The sequence below is a fragment of the Symphalangus syndactylus genome, chromosome 6 (assembly GCF_028878055.3).
Source record: "Symphalangus syndactylus isolate Jambi chromosome 6, NHGRI_mSymSyn1-v2.1_pri, whole genome shotgun sequence".
Lineage (NCBI taxonomy): Eukaryota > Metazoa > Chordata > Mammalia > Primates > Hylobatidae > Symphalangus > Symphalangus syndactylus.
In genome coordinates this window covers 28,892,497-28,911,817 of record NC_072428.2, presented here as the reverse complement: position 1 = coordinate 28,911,817, position 19,321 = coordinate 28,892,497, and the positions used below count along the sequence as shown (strand labels likewise).

At 42.5% G+C, this 19,321-nt stretch overlaps 1 protein-coding gene across 3 annotated transcripts in view; it reads right to left on the bottom strand.

The window, feature by feature from the left end:
• The window catches only part of LGR4 (leucine rich repeat containing G protein-coupled receptor 4), a 110,264-nt gene that overhangs the window by 58,394 nt on the left and 32,549 nt on the right, over positions 1-19,321 (bottom strand). The window contains exon 1 of one of the 3 annotated variants that reach the window (XM_055282078.2): positions 2,060-2,123. The exons of the other annotated variants lie outside the window; for them this stretch is intronic. The gene's annotated coding sequence lies outside the window, so the exon portion shown is untranslated. Of the gene's footprint in view, positions 1-2,059; positions 2,124-19,321 lie in introns of those variants that run through there. 3 annotated transcript variants of the gene reach the window in all.

Sequence of the window (19,321 nt, the reverse complement as noted above, 5' to 3'; positions counted from 1 at the left end):
CCAACTTTTAAAAAAAATTGAAATAGGAAAGAATAGAACAGAAAAATGCCAGAATGCATCAAATGTTGTAAAGGTAAGTATCAATTCAGGAAAATTTGTTTCAGCATGTACCTGCTTCTCTCTTCCTGATTGCAAACTCTGAATGCCCTGGTTTAGCCTCAAGTTCGAAAATATTGTCCATGAAATACAGTCAAAACCATGAGTTCAAGGAATTGCCTACTCAAGTCAAATATTTCTTATTCCTCCATTTAAACTGAATCAAAATTACAGCTGCCTTCCTAGTACCACAAGCTTGGCCCAGTGATTTTAAAAACCTTTGAAGTTTCCCTTTTCTTTGTCCACACCCTAATCTTTAATATTTTAGTGACATGGGCCCCCTAAAACTGACAGTAACAGTGTGAGAGAATGCCACTGAGATCCCATGGGGTATTTAAAAGAATTTCTTACACTTCTATTTTCAACTGTTTCTATAGAACTGGTGATAAACTGAGTTAGCCGTATTTTCACTCTGCTACTCCTGGGTTCTATTGAGTTTTTAGAAGTATACATTAACATCGTGACATTTTTTTCACTTACTGTGCATAAAATGTTTATACATAACCTGATAAAACCATCCCTAGATAACATATTGATTTTAAGATTAAAAAAACAAAACAATGGGAAAAAAACACAAAAAAGCTACACTCCAGTAAATCCCTCCTAATGCCCCCAGTCTGAAAGGGGCCTTCCAATAAGCACTGTTTGTACATCCAATAAGTGACCTAAGCAAGAACAGCTCCAGTTTCTAAGACTAAGGCACTGACCTCATTATGTTGAGGCAAGAGAAGAATTCTAAATGATGAGGCAATCTATATACCCTAAAGACCAGCTGCCAACCGTCAGAGCCTGAACGCAAAGGCAGGCTTCCTGGGATTTCACCATCCCCGTAATGCAGGCTTGTGGAGCAATCACTTCCCTTCAGGCAATGAGGCGTGCAGACTCCCCTCCCAAACACATACCCCACACACACTCTCTCTCCTTCTCCCCTCTGCTCTGATGGCCATTTTTTAAAGGCTTATAAAAATGTATTCTATCCTTAAAGAAATAACTCAAAATTACAACTGGGATGACTCAATTGTTTCTATTAACTGTAAGACAACAGACATTGATAATGATGGTTTATAAAATGTCACTAGAGATATTCCCCTGGGAATGACTTATAACTCATTAAAATCACTAATGATTTATTCAGTAGAGAAGAGGCTATGCCATCAGAGCATGACAAGGTCCTGAATCTTGGGGAGCAAATATTCTTAGACCTGGTTTGTAATACTCTTGGATAGCTCCACTTGTGACAAGTCTTTAAGTTCTAAAAAGTCCCAGAAACAAACAAAAAGTTTAAATTCTTTTTAATTTTTGCAATCAATATGAATCATATGGTCCCTTGTCTCTTTCTCCAGGGAGAAAACAACGTGCTACCATGAAATTTGCTTAATAAGAAAAAAATAGAGAAAGAGGCATACACACACCCAGACACAAACACAAATTTCACGGCAGAACATAGTTTTCTGTCCAGAGAATGATGACTGAGAGTTACTGCTTTATGACGTTTACCTGAGAAAATCTCTCAGTTCTGCAGTTGACCTGGTGTTTTATTGAAGCAGTTTCTGTTACTAAATTAGTAAGCAGAGAAATGAATGTCTTAGAAAATGAGCTCCTACAAGGAAGAGAATACCTAATTCCTCTAACCTCCATCAAAACCAGCCACATACCTCTAATTCACATACATACACACACACGTACACATTATAAAGACCATAATCTTAAAGAATATAAGGCCAGGCACAGTGGCTCACCCCTGCAATTCCAGTACTTTGGGAGGCCGAAGAAGGAAGATTGCTTGAGCCCAGGAATTCGAGACAAGCCTCAGCAACATAGTGAGGCTGCTCGAGAGACTGAGGGAGGCTACTCAGAGGCTGAGGTGGGATGATTGCTTAAGCCTGGGAGGTTGACGCTGCAGTGAGCCAAGATGGCACCACTGCACTCCAGCCTAGGTGGTAAAGTGAGACCCTACACTTACTAATTCTCCCAGGCCCAGATGCGCACTTTCTCCAGGTAGTCCCTCTGCTGTCACCTAAAACCAGAATGCAATGGGAGCTGATTACAGTGGAAGCCCATTGCAGGGGGAGCCCACTGCAGGAGAAATCCCAGGGAGCTCATCACAGAAGGAAGGCCACATCACAGAGGGAGCCCATGACAGTAGAAGCCCCATTGCCATGGATGCTCAGCTCACCACCCACATCTAAACTAGCAACCCGACCTGATCATGTTTGTAATATTAAGATTAGGTTTTTTGTTTGTTTGTTTTTGAGATGGAGTTTCGCTCTTGTCACCCAGGCTGGAGTGCAATGGCGCGATCTCAGCTCCCTGCAGCCTCTGCCTCCCGGTTCAGGCAATTCTCCTCCTTCAGCCTCCCAAGTAGTTGGGATTATAGGGGCGTGCCACCACACCTGGCTAATTTTTGTATTTTTAGTAGAGATGGGGTTTTACCATGTTGGCCAGGCTGGTCTAAACTCTTGACCTCAGGCAATCCACCCGCCTCAGGCTCCCAAAGTGCTGAGATTATAGGTGTGAGCCACCGCACCTGGTGATAATATTAAGATTAGTAGCCATCCAGTACATTGATCCCCTGTGCTTAACTTTATCAGTCTATTTGCATAATGTGGAGTTGGCTTTTGAACTTCAATATGTTGACAATCAGAAATAAAGTAATGGCTCTTCACATGGTTGAAGAGATACATAGCAATAAAATAAAAAATAAAGAATATAAGATTGGAGGGTCAACTCAGATACCGTGAAGTAGGTGTCAACAACAATATATTCTGGTTGGCCTGATACAATTCCAGTTTATAGTTATTGTCTCAGTATAGTTCTTTTCTTTTTTTTTTTTTTTTTTTGAGACAGTCTCACTCTGTCACTCAGGCTGCAGTACATGTGGCACAATCAGAGCTCACTGCAGCCTCGACCTCCTGGTCTCAAGAGATTCTCCCACCTCAGTCTCCTCAGTAGCTAGGACTACAGGCATGCAGGGGCTAATTTTTAAAATTTTTTTGTAGAGACAGGGTCTTGCTTTGTTGCCCAGGCTGGTCTGGAACTCTTGGACTCAGTGAAGATCCCACCTCAGCCTCCCAAAGTGCTGGGATTATAGGAAGGAGCCACCATAACCAGCCTCCATCATAAATATTAATAGTACACCCTTTCACTCTCAAATGTATCCTACTATCGACAGTAAATGAACTGACCATCCCACTAATAGCAGTAGATATGGCTGAATGAAGTTGGGTGGGTTGTGATGGGAAGAGGTTGAATTTTTGGTTTGGACTGCCTTGGGAAAAGGGCTTGAATAAAAGGCTAATTCCTCATCTGTACAATATTATGATAATATTATGAAAAACTTATGGAGAATCTGTAAAGTTTATAAATATCTCTTTGATGGATTCCCTGCTCCTCTCCCTGGACCCCTATGCTCCTCTGTTAGGGTAGGGTCTGTGTTTTGCTCACTATTGTATGCCAAGCCTCCAGTACCATGTGTGGTCATAGCATCTGTCGAGTGAATGATGTGCCAGACATTGCATTAAATGCTTTACCTAGTAATAGTAGTAAGTACTTACTTGGCACTTCCAAAGAAAAACAGGCTTAACAATTTTCCAACCATCTAAATCAAAGGGCTGGTTGCAGGAGGAAAGAAAGGGAAGACATATAAAATATCTTCTTTACATGCGACACCTAATAAGTTTCTGGGAAAGACCAACATTTCCTACGGACAGTAAAGAGCGTTAACGACAGATTTCCTCCCTGTCTATTGCTACAACCAAATAATAACTTTACATGCAAACACATTGGGGGAAAAGCAGGAAAGACAGTAAGGTTTTCTTTTTTTTTTTTTTTTTTTTTTTTTGAGACGCAGTCTCGCTCTGTCACCCAGGCTGGAGTGCAGTGGCGCGATCTCGGCTCACTGCAAGCTCCACCTCCCGGGTTCACGCCATTCTCCTGCCTCAGCCTCTCCAAGTAGCTGGGACTACAGGCGCCCGCCACCACACCCGGCTAATTTTTTTTGTATTTTTAGTAGAGACAGGGTTTCACCGTGGTCTCGATCTCCTGACCTCGTGATCCGCCCGCCTCGGCCTCCCAGAGTGCTGGGATTACAAGCGTGAGCCACCGCGCCCGGCCTAGGTTTTCATTTAAATACAAGTTACTGCATTAAAAATAGCTTGGGAGGAATTATGTAAAATTGGATTTCAGTAAAACTAATTTTTCTTCCTCAAAATTTCAAAATACAGGCTTTATCCTATAAATAGTATCTCGCAGAACCACTAAACTAGAAAGCATAGTGGTTAACAATTTCCCCAAGCCAGCCCAGGAGCCTGCTGTATAACTCTTACAGGCTGTATAACCCTGGGCAAGTCCCTTAATCTCTGTGCCTCAGTTTCTGCGAGTGTAAACGGAGATACGATTCTGACTTTAGAACACTGCTATAAAGATTAGATGACATGACCTCTGGCGAGTCCCCAGCTCATAGCAAAATGTCAGTTATTATTATTTTTCTATTACCACCAACATGCAATCACCATCTAACCCAACCATCTCATTTTAATAATGAGGGAACTGAGACCCAGGGGGGTTAAATAATTAATTAAAGCATCAAGATCAGACTCTAAATGATAAATCCTGGTCCATGATTCTTTCCACTACCTTAGGCTGGATTGTGTTGCAGTGATGTTTTAAAAATATGCTTTGGAATTTGTGAAAATAATTTCTCCAGAAACAATGGTCAAATGGTGCTTAGACTATGAGGTTAATGGGTCAGAGTGGGGTGAGCCCCTCCCTGTAGCTAAAGTAATGACCTAATGTTACAACAAAACATCAAAACAAAGAGAAAAACAGTATTACCTGTACCTAACCAAGGAAATGCAGGAAAAGTCTCTTCCTGCTTATTAATAATAGTGGTGCTTGGAGAAGTTTAATAAATTTAAAATGAGGTAAAATTTATAACATGGAATTCTGGGTACCTTTAAAGGGAGTGGATGTATTATTGATGGTAGTATGTTCAGTTTTACTTAAAAGACTCACAGCTTTTCTGGTTGTTGATCAACATATCTTTATTGGCATGAGGAGCAAAACATTCCCTCTGATCTTAAGGGGAAAAAGAGCAGCTGTATGCAAGTAGGAAAAACAGCCAAGTAAAGGAGTACAGGGAATGGCCTCCGAAACGAAAGAACAGCTGGCACGAAGGTAGAGTCTAGAGGACAGAGCCATTCAGGAAACTGCAAGTAGACAAGTATGGCTGGGTTATGGGGCTGCACATTGGCAGGTAGAGGCTGCGGTCTTGGAACAACCTAGAAAGACAACCTAGGCTCATATTACAGTTGCCAGGGAAGCTCCATATAATACAGAGTTTGAGAAGGGAGCAAGAAGGTATGAAATATTTTTTAAGAAACATAAACAAGGTTGCTTTACAAAGAAATTCTGGTGGGTGGACACAATTTTTACAATTCCTACACCTTTGCAACTACCTTTATTGAAACAGCACGTTGGCACTCTTCTCCTGGCCCACAATGAGTGATGTTAGAAGTAGCAGCTTCAAGAAACTGATTGCTATGAATATTCCAAGAATGCCAATGAAGTTACTATTCAGGAAGCTACATCGAATTCCCTTATTAGAGCCCTTGGGAAAAAAGTTCTCTCTGACCTCCATTCCAAGAATAGCTGCATTTCTCCTTCACAACTTGTCTTTTTTATCTTATGGACAACGTGGAACCACAGAAATGGACCCTCTTTCCCTATCAGCTAAAGATTCTGTCAGCCAAAATTGTAACCAGATGTTTACAAATGCATACATTAGGTGAGTAGCTTCAGTAATTCCTGTCCTGGATTCATATTTTCTTGCCCTGTTTGGCAAGAGTCCGGGGGTGGGAGTGGTTCCTGGTCATCTCACCGACTTATTTTGCATTTTATCTTACGCATTTTTTTGTAAGCTATCTTGTATTCTTTTTTTTTTTCTTTTCCTTTTTTTGAGATGCAGTCACCCAGGCTAGAGAGCAGTGGCACGATCTCAGCTCACTGCAATCTCCACCTCCCAGGTTCAAGTGATTCTCCTTCTCCAGCCTCCCGAGAGCTGGGATTACAGGCATCCACCACTATGTCTGTCTAATTTTTTTGTATTTTTAGTAGAGACGGTGTTTCACCATGTTGGCCAGGCTGGTCTCAAACTCCTGACCTTAAGTGATCTGCCTGCTTTGGCCTCCCAAAGTATTGGGATTACAGGCGCGAGCCACCACGCCCGGCCTATCTTGTGCTTTTTTTGGAATAAAATGGATTATATTAGTATCTTGTGAGCACCCTCTATGTGCCTGACATGCATACGCCAACAAATGCACAAACATGTCTTGCTTGGAAGTATAAAAAGGTGATTGCAGAGTCAAGAAGGAAAGATCAACTATGAGGGATAAATGAGATCCTGAACCAAAACAGCAGCACAAGGGACAGAAAGGGATAGATAGATAAGAGCCCCCTCAGGGGCAGAACCAGTAGAACTTGGTTACTGACTGTTACTGATTAGAGGTTGGAAAAAAAGGCGAACTTTTCTTTTCTTTTCTTTTCTTTTCTTTTTTAAGAGATAGGCTCTTACTATGCTGCCCAGGCTGGACTCAAACTCCTGGGCTCATGGGATCCTCCTGCTTTGGTCTCCCAAGTAGCTGGAACTACAGGCATGTACCACTGTGCCCAGCTTAAAGGCAAATTCTGAAGATGACATGGTGGTTTTTTTGTGCATGTAGCCGGTAGAGTGATGCTGCTGTCACCTGGAGACACAATAGGAGGAAAAAGTGTGTTGGGTCTGTTGGGTCATGTGATGTTATCCAGCAGGGAGTTGTAACTTCAAGCCTAGAATTGAGAAGAAATGTCAAAGAGGAGGTAAAGGTGAGGGAGTGGGCAACACGGAGCATTAAAACTGCAGAAGTGGATGGCATTACTTAGAGATAAAGAGGAGAAAAATAAAGAAAACGGCTGAGAAAAACATTTCTAGACATAATCAAAGTTGAGGAATAGAAACAGGCCCGGCACAGTGGTTCACGCCTGTAATCCCAGCACTTTGGGAGGCTGAGGTGGGCAGATCACTTGAGGTCAGGAGTTCAAGATCAGCCTGGCCAACATGGTGAAACCTGTCTCTAGTAAAAATACAAAAATTAGCTGGGCATGGTGGCAGGTGCCTGTAGTCCCAGCTGCTCAAGAGGCTGAGGCAGGAGAATCACGAACCCTGGAGGTAGAGGTTGCAGTGGGCTGAGATCGCGCCACTGCACTCTAGCCTGGGCGACAGAATGAGATTCCATCTCAAAAAAAAAAAAAAGGGAATAGAAACAGGAAGGGGAGGTGGGGAGGTGGGAAACAGGAGTGATCAGGAAGTGGAGGAGGAACCTAAAAGAAAAGCTTCCAGGATAGAAAGTGTTCTGCTGTCCAAACAACCTGCAAATAGAGGAGCCACAGGATTTGGTAATGAGATCATTTGTCAATATGTTTATCATAGCATGAATCTCACGCATATTAACCATGACTAAAAATTTTTTTCCCTTATTTTGGCTCTGGAATAGAACAAAGAAAAGGAGAGAATTTCCTGAGGTGACTGGGCAAGATTTAAAAGAGCAAAGGAAAAGAAACACAAGGTTTGAAGAGGATGTGTGTAAACATGTGAGAAAGAGACTGCCTGAGGTGGAACTGCCTGGGCTGGGATCCTGAGAGACAGGAAGAGGGGGGACCTCCATGTGACTGTTCCCCCTGCAGCCCTGCAGGGCAGGGGGTAGTTCCCCCATCAGTGAGCAGGTGGGGCTACCAGCTGACCACACCTCAGCAGGGTGCAGTGGTGTAGATGGGGCCCCAGACATCTGTGAGTACTTGGCATCTATTCCTTTATTCTCTAACTCCAGTATGGTTCATTCTAGGCTCACTCTCACATTGAACGTACTCCTCTCACTCCTACATCACAACTATGTATTTTTTCCCTAGTGTGTTTTCCCAGCTCTTCCCCAGCTTTAGTAATTAATTCAAAGACACCATCACTTAAGTGCCAATCAAAGCTCCATCGAGATCCAAGAAGAACAATAGTATGCTTATATGCAGTCTTTTAATTTAAATTACCAGTTGAGTCACTACATGCCAACAATTAAGCAATGACACACACACAGATTATCCTCCACATTAACAGGGCTAAATCAGAGATCTCAGAGAACAAGTTGCCCTGGACAGCCAAGCTTTCCAGATAGCTGAGGTTTACCTTCAGGGGAATGGAGGAGGTGGAGGCACAGACACTTAAATAACTTGATAATGACTATTTTTCTAAAATGTTATTTGTGCTTCTCTGTTTTCTAAAACGGCACATAGGAAATATAATTTAAGCTTTTCATGGGCCTCCATTACGAGCATCTCCAGGCGGTGATAAGCCAGTAGAAACAAAAACAGTGCATTCCCAGCCGGGCGCGGTGGCTCACGCTTGTAATCCCAGCACTTTGGGAGGCCGAGGCGGGCGGATCACGAGGTCAGGAGATCGAGACCACGGTGAAACCCCGTCTCTACTAAAAATACAAAAAAAAAAAAAATTAGCCGGACGTGGTGGCGGGCGCCTGTAGTCCCAGCTACTCGGAGAGGCTGAGGCAGGAGAATGGCGTGAACCCGGGAGGCGGAGCTTGCAGTGAGCCGAGATTTCGCCACTGCACTCCAGCCTGGGCGACAGAGCGAGACTCCGTCTCAAAAAAAACAAACAAACAAACAAAAAAAACACTGCATTCCTCCAGCTCACTTCTATCTTGTTTCTCCACCCCTCGACCCCTTGCCTCAATCTAAGCCATCACCATCTCTCCCGGGACCACGACAGTAGCCTTCTGTCTGGTCTCCCTCTTTCCATGCTTGTCCCTCTGAATTCAACCTACACATGGCAGTCAAAGCAATCTTTTTAAAACAAGAAGACAATTCACGCCAATCCAGTGCTTAGCGCTCTCTTTGTTCTATATCAAGGCCCTACCTGAACTTGCTCCTGCATCCTCCCCAACATCATCTCAAATCATCCCCACCCCACTCCCAGCTCCCCCAACTCCCACAGGCACGCAAACCTCTCCTCCTTCCACCTTTGCACTTGTTCTCTGCCTGGTCTATTCTTCCCTAGCTCTTCCCATAGCACCTCCTTCTTACCTCCTGGTTTTCTCTCAAATGTCAGCCCTTCAGACAGTCTCTCCTTAGCCCCCCTAAAATGGCCCCCAGTTAACTCTATATTACCAACCAGTTTATTTCCTCTGTCTAGTTATCACTGGATTTATCTTCTTTCGTTTTACTTTATTAGAAAACAAACTTTCTTCAGCATTAACCACTGAGCTAGGGCTTCTCAGAAAGTGGTCCAATGTCACCTGGGAATGAGAATTTGATAGAAAGGCACTTTCTTGTGCCCTACTCCAGACCAACTAATCAAACACTCTAGGGGTATTAACAAACTTTCCGTGTGATTTTGATGCACATTCACATGTGAGAACCACTGCAGTATATTACAATGGCCCCTTATGTGTTCATGGTCTTCCCCACTAGAAAAGAACATTTATGAGGACAAAGATCTAGTCTGCCTTGTTCACTACCAATTTTCTAACCCCCTAGCCCAACACCTAACATACTGTAAACATTTATGGGGAGGAGACATCCTATTCCATAACCAATATTTGTGCTACTAAACTAAAGCTATGTAAACACCATGGACGTTTAAATGGTCTGTTGTTTTTCATCATCCCCCAAAGACACTGCCTAGCCTGGGTTTGCTCTTCCTTCTGTTTTTCTTCTTCCATGACTCTTGAGTCACTATCTTTTTCTTCCATATTTCTTGGCACTCAGGACAAAAGGATTGTCCATCCAAACAACTTACTAATCCGTGCAAGATGACCAATCTTCAAGAGCACTCCATCCATACAATATTATTTCAGTTTCAGGCAGTAGAACATGACTTTCAACAAGGCTGCCTGAGTTCAAATCCAAGTTCTACCATGTATTAGCTGTGTGATCTTCCACAGATGGATTAAATTCTGTGTTTACCTTCTCATCTATAAATAATGAATCATGGCATCCACCTCAAAAGGTTGCTGTGAGAATAAAGTAAGTCATCATGTAAAGTGTTTGGATCATGCTGACATAAGGAAAGTACTCTATGTACATTGATTGTAATATGTCACATCCTGCTGGATGTGGATTTATCTTCTTTCCTTTTACTTTATTAGAAAACAGACTTTCTTCAGCATTAACCACTGAGCTAGGGGTTCCCAGAAAGTGGTCCAATGTCACCTGGGAATGAGAATTTGATAGAAAGGCACTTTCTATCAAATCCCAGCAGGATGTCAAATTCTTGGCCTTAGTGGTTCAGGACTGAAATACTGATCTATACAGCAGAGCATTGCCACTCACTCCTAGGCAAGGAATAAAAAGGCATTCCACATACCAGGAGCACTAACCCTACTTAAGACGGGCTAGTCTTTACAATTCCCTAAATCCTCCTTCCCACAGTTTCCTACTGTACTCTAGTAGGCTTCTCCACTTGAACACCTTCTCTCCCCAGCCACCATCTTTGACCTTGCTTTCAAAATGCTCAGAAATAAAACAAGTATTTGTTTAACAAATTAGACATTTCCTGGAAGATGACTGCAGTTGAATGAAATTGCCCAGAGGTGGTCAAGCCACAGGATAAGGAGTACAGGAGACTGGCTGACCTACTTCATATAAAGTGTTTGTCCCAGAGAAGACCCAATGGCAAAATTCAAAGAGGAGGACACGGAAAAAAGCAGCCTATTTCTGCCCTTCAAATAACAGAGGAAAATAAAGAGAAAAGAAATCATGGAAGAACAATTGACATATAACAAAGAAGTTCTGGATATACATAGAACTTACAGACAGCAGCAAGTATCTTAGAATTACTAGGACATCCAAGAGTGTCTAAAGCATAGCTCTGACACTAAGCCTAAGATCATATAGAGGCCCCTCATTGCTTCTGGAGGCAAATTTAAACTCCTTTCCACCCACTGGAAGAAACTGAGATTCTCCATCAGTTACACTACCTTAATCTTTTTCTTTGCATACTTCACCTATACTCTTCCGCTCTGGCTAGGTCCTCTTCCCCTAGATCTCTTTACCTCTATACCCTGCCCACCACAACAGCTGGTTTCTTCCCACTTTTGTTCCCACTACACCATTGCTACTCAAAACCTGAGTAGTCTGTAAACTGTTAACATTCCACAATGAGACAAGCAGAGCTACTGAAAGTTCACATCATGGCAACATGACAAATTTTATGATTTTGAATCAATAATAAGAACTTTGCGTTTGTATTATGTAGGCTTTCTTTGTTTCATTTTATTTTCCTGAAAATTAATCTTTATATTTTATAAAAACATGAACCATATTGGATTGGAAATTTAAAAAAAAAAAACTGGCACATCAGCAAAGAAATGTTAAGGAACACTACCATAGATCACTCACAGGGAACACTCTTCTATTCTTTTTTTTTGAGACGGAGTCTCGCTGTGTTGCCCAGGCTGGAGTGCAGTGGCATGATCGCAGCTCCCTACAAGCTCCGCCTCCCGGGTTCACACTATTCTCCTGCCTCAGCCTCCCCAGTAGTTGGGACCACAGGCGCCTGCCACCACACCCGGTTAATTTTTTTTCTTTTTCTTTTTTTTTTTTTTTTTTTTTTTTTTTTTAGTAGAAACGGGATTTCACCGTGTTAGCCAGGATGGTCTCGATCTCCTGACCTCGTAATCTGCCCACTTCAGCCTCCCAAAGTGCTGGGATTACAGGTGTGAGCCATCATGCCCGGCCCACTCTTCTATTCTTTTCTCCCACAACCTAATGTTCTTCAGAGTGTGCTCTAAACTATCCTCCCTGTGAATGTTTCCCCTATAGTTTATACCCTATTATCACGTAAGCTGCTGGAATTTTTTAAATGAACTAAACAGAAAGGCAAAACAAATCTTTCACTCTATTCCTGTGCAAGTTCTTTGCACTAAGGAGCCCGTTATTTGCTTTATGCTTCTCTCATCCTTTGCACAACACAGAGGCAGCACAGCGTGGTGGTTCAACTTCTGGGTTAAAAAGGGACTTAAAAATGGAGTCCAATTCCCATGGGCCACAGCCAAACTTTGGCCATGTGACCTGAAGCAAGTCCCTTAACTCTTCTGAGCTTTTAGTTTCTCTTCTGGGATGTGAGGTCGGCATGGCATGCAAAGCCTTCCCAACTCTAAAATTAAATGATGTCTGTTTGTTCTTAGAAAGGCTCTCAGGTTCCTCACAGTCAAATGGGAAAATATCTCCCCTGCCCCAGGGCTGGGAAGATTGGAAAGCACCATTAAAACCACAGAGTCTTCTGGGAACTTAAGGCATTTTTATTACTAGTCTACATATACTAGGTGCCCAAGCAGAATTCATGAACCAAACATAGAAACTTCACGTATTCAGCCTCCAAAACTGAAGGCCAGGACAGTGAGGGATCTGGAACCTGACGAGGGCAGCCACTGAAAAGAGAGGCTATTTGGTCTGGAGAAGATGAGATTGAGGAAGAAACCTGAATAGCTCTCATGTAAATAAGAGAAGAATATCTCCATTGCTCTAGATGTGTGAATTAAGTACAATCAATAGATGCTTTCGATGGGAAAGGAAGGAAGAAAGGAACTAATAACTTCAAAATGTTTAATATAGCTTAGTGTTTACATCTCATTTTCCCTTTTAATATTCACAACTCTGGCCTTACATACCCAAAGTAAAATAATTTTTGGTGAAGTAGAGGCCTGTGGTCTGTCCACTATACTGAACTAGGAAGCTAACTGTATCACAAAATATAACAAAAAAGATTACTGTTAATGTCTTGAGCTGTTCAGTAAGAGAAGCCCCTGCCTTGCTAGAGATACTAAAGGCAGTGGCTAAAGACAATCTGTCAAGGACACTGGAGAAAAGCTTCCTACCATGAATGTGACTCCTAGAATTCTGGTACTTTAAATCAATACAATGCCTACTCATAGCCCCTGAAATACCACACAACTGGAGAGGCCAATTCAAGGTTGTCAACTTTTTATTTTGACTTCTAAGCACATTTATAAAACAACTCCATCAATCTAAAGAGGGGAGAGGGGAGGAATATTAAATTTAATATTCTCCCCCAAAAGCCAAATGGTATGATCTTAGAATAAAAGATGGTCCTTTAAAGTGACTAATAATAGAGTCACTTAAAAATCACGACAATACCACTAGTTTTCATATTTTGTCATGCAATGTGTCAAACAGGCAGCTGGAAATCCACACCACTACACCAGATGACCTTCCTGACAAGCTACTTATAGATTAAAACTCGGCCACGTGCAGTGGCTCATGCCTGTAATCCCAGCACTTTGGGAGGCCGAGTCGGCAGATCACTTGAGATCAGGAGTTCAAGACCAGCCTGGCCAATATGGTGAAACCCCATGTCTACTAAAAATACAAATTAGCTGGGCATGGTGACGCATGCCTGTAATCCCAGTTACTTGGGACGCTGAGGAAGGAGAATAGCTTGAACCCAGGAGGCAGAGGCTGCAGTGAGCTGAGATTACACCACTACACTCCAGCCTGGGCACCAGAGTGAGACTCTGTCTCAAAAAACAGACAAACAAACAACAACAACAAAAAAACTCAGAGATAACAATGCTACTAGACAGAGTCTCTTAAATGATCAAATTCTAATAATGGCATTATCCTTTCTAGATAACACTTATTTGACCAAGTGCCTCTTCTGTTCATCAACTACTTTTTTTTTTTTTTTTTTTGAGATGGAGTCTCACTGTGTTGCCCAGGCCGGAGTGCAGTGGTGCAATCTCGGTTCACTGCAACCTCCGCCTCCTGGGTTAAAGCTATTCTCCTGCCTCAGCCTCCCGAGTAGCTGGGATTACAGGCGCCTGCTACCACACCCAGCTAATTTTTGTATTTTTAGTAGAGATGGGGTTTCGTCATGTTGGCCAGGCCGGTCTTGAACTCCTGACCTCAAGTGATCCTCCCACTTCAGCTTCCCAAATTGCTGTGATTACAGGTATAAGCTACTGTGCCCAGCTCATCAACTACTTTGAATGCATCTAGTGCCAGGCTGGAGGCAAATGGTTCACATATCTTAACCTCACAATAATTCTAAGAGGTGGGTTCTATCGCTATTCTCATTTTACAGAACTGGAAATGGAACTTCTTTTTTTTGTTTTTGAGACAGAGTCTCGCTCTGTCACCCAGGCTGGAGTGCAGTGGCGCGATCTGGGGCTCACTGCAAGCTCCGCCTCCCAGGTTTATGCCATTCTCCTGCCTCAGCCTCCTGAGTTGCTGGGACTACAGGCGCCCACCACCAAGCCCGGCTAATTTTTTGTATTTTTAGTAGAGATGGGGTTTCACCTTGTTAGCCAGGATGGCTGACCTCGTGATCCACCCACTTCGGCCTCCCAAAGTGCTGGGATTACAGGTGTGAGCCACTGCGCCTGGCCAAATGGAACTTCTTAAAGTCACCTCACAATGATGTCAGGCCAGGATCTGAATACCCAGACAATCTTCAAAATCCTGTGTCCCCGAATCACTACACCATAATGCAAAGAAAAGAAAAGAAAAGAAAAGAAAAGAAAAGAAAAGAAAAGAGAGGAGAGAGGGAGAGAGGGAGAGAGGGAGAGAGAGAGAGAGAGAGAGAGAAAGAAAGAAAGAAAGAAAGAAAGAAAGAAAGAAAGAAAGAAAGAAAGAAAGAAGGAAAGAGAGAGAGAGAGGAGGGGAGGGGAGGGGAGGGGAGAAAGGAAGGAAAGAAACTGTCAGGCACTAATGAATGATTTTAAGAAATGTTCTAAAACTACTTATTTATCCAGGAAATTTATCCTGGATGAATAAATTATAAGGATGGATGTTTCACTTGGCTTGGTGAAAAGTGAAGACAACACTTATATAACTAAAAATATATATGTAATAGTGTTTTCACCATATTTTTGTATCATGTATATGGAGAGGAAAAAGAACAAAATCCCAGGAAAATAAATCATGATAGCAGTAAAGATATTTTCTACAAGCCCTACAATTTTTGTCATTATAGTTTACAACATGGCAATAAAAAATAGCTATTGGACTACTCACTCATCACAGGTGTTAATATCGTTTGTTCATATGTTATTACGTACCTATCACACAGCTGCAGGTAACTCTAACCCTACATGGCTTACCCTTGCAAATCTTGAATCTGTTTGATAGACGGGACCTTAGCTATACCAGTCTTTGCACTGCATTGCCGGGATAGGAGTGAGTGTTGAAGGGAGATGGAGGGATTTGAGGGGGTGGGAATGGCACTAAAAAATCTGGCATATATCTGCCTGTTTGGTTACTAACTAGTTTTAATTTCAAATAATCCCCCCTTCCATTTTACTTTAGTTCTTCTGCTGTTTCCACCCAATATTTAGATAGAAACATAAGCCAAAAAAGTTGGGATGGGTCTTAAATTTGGGGGCCAGCAGGCTAAAAAGCTTGGCCCAGAATGCAAACTGCCACTTATGTGGCTGCGTCAGGACAACCAACGTAAACATGTAAGTTAGTCCAAATATACACACGCTTGTTTATATTTTAAAACTTATTTTGCATCTTAGTAATTTCTTCCCTAAAAATAGCCAAGGAACCCTACTGTTTTGGCCAAATTTTTTTTTATAAATTGCTATTTTGAAAAGAAATTATAATTATCCATGTGTGTTGAACAGACCAAAGACATGCTACTATTTTCTAGTGTTGAGAAAAGTTTCAAAGTGCTACCTAGAAGCAATCATTAAAACCAACGTTACCTCCATAAAATGCACTTTTTATCAAATGCTTTATAAATAGTGAGTTAAAATTGAGAAGGAGTGACTTTTTATTGCATGTCACCTGGTCAGGTATTTCCTGCAGGAACAGGGACTAGATCCGTCCTTCCAATCCTTGTAATGCTAGGCATGAAAAGAAGGTGGTCCTATTTTTAAAGTCTTTATGGATTTTTACTTGAATCTCTTTTAAAGGACTAGTGGTGTGTGTGTGTGTGTTTATGCTAAAAGAAACCATAAAGCTAGGCACAATGGCTCAAGCTTATATTCCAGCACTTTGGGAGGTCCAGGCAGGAGGAGCTCTTGAGCCCAGGAGTCTGAGATCAGCCTGGGTAACATAGGGAGATTCCATCTCTACAAAAAAGATTAAAAAATACAGCCGGGAGGGGTGGCGTGCCCTGTAGTCCCAGATACTCAGGACAGGGGCCAGGCGGCTGAGATGGAAGGACCACCTGAGCTTGGGAGGTTGAGATTGCAGTGAGCTATGATCGCTCCAGTGCACTCCAGCCTGAGCAACACAGCAAGACTCTCCACCCGCCCCAGGAAAAAAAAGAAATAGAAAGCATAGAGATGACCTAGTTCAAGTCATTCTCACCCCCACCTCTGGAACTTGTACTGATGAGTAAATCAAAGGCCATTTCTTTATTCAAAGCCACACAACCAGAATCAAGACCTAAATCTTGGTCTGTGCATTTTCCACATTTCTCCCAATACAAACTGACAACTAGTATGTATTACATAAAAACATCAGAATCTAAAAATTGCAAGGGATGGCAAAACAAAAACAAGTCTAGAATGAATATCTATTTTCCTTACCTAAGACATTTATACTCTTCTGAAAAATGTATAGCAATAGTTCTCAACCAGGGGTGATCTGGCATTGGAGACAGTTGGCAATGTCTGAGGATATTTTTGTTTGCCACCACTTGGCAGGCAGAAGCTGGGAGGTTACTGGTATCTAGTGAGTAGGGGCCAGGGATGGTGTTAAGCCTCCTACAATGCCTAAGACAGACCCCATGATGGTTAATTTTATGTGTCAACTTACTAAGCCATGGAGTTCCCACATATTTGGTTAAACGTTATTCTTGGTATATATGTAAGGGTGTTTCTGGATGAGATTATCATTTTAATCAGTAAACTGAGTAAACCAGATTGCACTCCTTAATATGGGTGGGCCTCATCCAATCTGTTGAAGGTTAGAAAACAATTAAAAGGTAAAGTAAAGGAGAATTTGCTCTCTGCCGAACTGTCTTTGAGCTGAGACATTGGCCTTCTGACTCACGCTCGAACTAGAACTTACACTATTGACTCTCTTGGCTCTCAGGCCTTCAGACTGTAACTGAAACTTACCCCATCAGCTCTCCTGGGCCCCAGGCCTTCAGTCGTGGACTGAAACCATACCTCCAATAACCACCTGAGCCAATTCCTTTTAATCAATCTCAGTAAACATATATACATATATCCTACATATATTCTACTGGTCCTATTTCTCTGGAAAACCCAGGCTAATACCGGCCCCTACAACAAGAATTATCCAGCACAAAATGTCAATGCCAAGGTTAAAAAACCCTGATGTATAAGAATATTGACATTTTCATAATGGAGATGTTGTGATGGTAGATGGAGATTTACCATTTTAAATGTACAGTTCAGTAGCATCCATCACTACCATCCATCCACACAGAACTTTTTTCGTCTTGCAAAACTGAAACTCTACCCATTAATGAGTAACTCCCTATTCCCCACTCCCCCTAGCCCTTGGCATCCACCATGCTACTTTCTGTCTCTATGAATTTTGACTACTCTAAGTACCTATATGAATGGAATTATAGTGTTTCTCCTTTTGTGACTGGCTTATTTCACTTAGCATGTCTTCAAAGATCATCCATTTTGTAGCATGTGTCAGGATGGATTTCTTTCCTTTTTAAGGCTAAATGATTCTATTGTATGTGTGTATATGCCATATTTTGTTTATCCAATTACCCATCAATGGACACATGGGGTGCTTCTACATTTTGACTATTGTGAATAATGCTGCTATAAGCACAGGTGTGCAAATATTTCTTTTAAAATCCTGCTTTCAATTTGAGGGGAATACATATACCCAGGAGTGAAATTGCTGGGCCATATGGCAAATCTATTTTTAATTTTTTGAGGAACCACCACACTGTTTTCCACAGAAGCTATGTCATTTTACATTCCCTTGGGTGCATTTTTACTCGGCAATGCTCTCAATAGCAGAAGTTTTCTTCTGTCTACCTCTCGCTGCTCCACTTCCCTCCCTGTACCCTGGCCATTTTATGACGCAGGTAGTGAGCCAATACTTTAAAAACTGGGACACTCTTAAAGACACCCTAGGGAGTGACTTTTTAAATATGAATTGTCACTCTCTGGTTTTCCTTGAGGTAGGATTTCTTTTTTTTTTTTTTTTTTTTTTTGAGATGGAGTCTCACTCTGTTGCTCAGGCAGGAGTGCAGTGGCACGATCTCAGCTCACTGCAACCTCCACCTCTCAGGTTCAAGTGATTCTCCCACCTCAGCCTCCCAAGTAGCTGAGATTATAGGCACCCACCACCACACCCAGCTAATTTCTGTATTTTTAGTAGAGACGTGGTTGCATCATGTTGGCCAGATGGTCTTGAACTCCTGACCTCAGGTGACCTGCCCGCCTCGGCCTCCCAAAGTACTGGGATTACAGGCGTGAGCCACTGTGCCCGGCCTGGAGGTAGGATTTCTACAATGCATCTTGACCACAGTGGAGGGGTGTGGAGAGGCACGGAGCACACATGGGAAGGAACACACCTGCCCACCCAGCAGACGGACCCTTCTCCAAACCAATCCTGAAAGCCACCCCAGACTGCAGTCTGTGAAACCTGAGAAAAATAATCCCCATGTCATCTCGAGTTTTCTATGTGACACCTGTTTGTATTCTTTGAGAAAGAGAGTCTTTCTATTTTTGAGATCTCCTATTTACATGCATCTTGTGGGAAAAGATTCTGGTTTTACAAAGCACAGTACCACTGTTAAGGTGACTTTCTTTTTTTTTTTTTTTTTTTGAGACGTAGTCTCCCTCTGTCGCCCAGGCTGGAGTGCAGTGGCGAAATCTCGGCTCACTGCAAGCTCCGCCTCCCGGGTTCACGCCATTCTCCTGCCTCAGCCTCTCCGAGTAGCTGGGACTACAGGCGCCCGCCACCACACCCAGCTAATTTTTTTGTATTTTTAGTAGAGACGGGGTTTCACCGTGGTCTCGATCTCCTGACCTCGTGATCTGCCCGCCTCGGCCTCCCAAAGTGCTGGGATTACAAGCGTGAGCCACCGCGCCCGGCCTAAGGTGACTTTCAATACAAGTTCAATGGTTTTCATGAGTTAATTCTTGGCAAAAGGTAGTTTTGCATACTTACATATGGGACAGTAGTGGGTCCAAGCTGCTTAGGAAGAGTACAGATT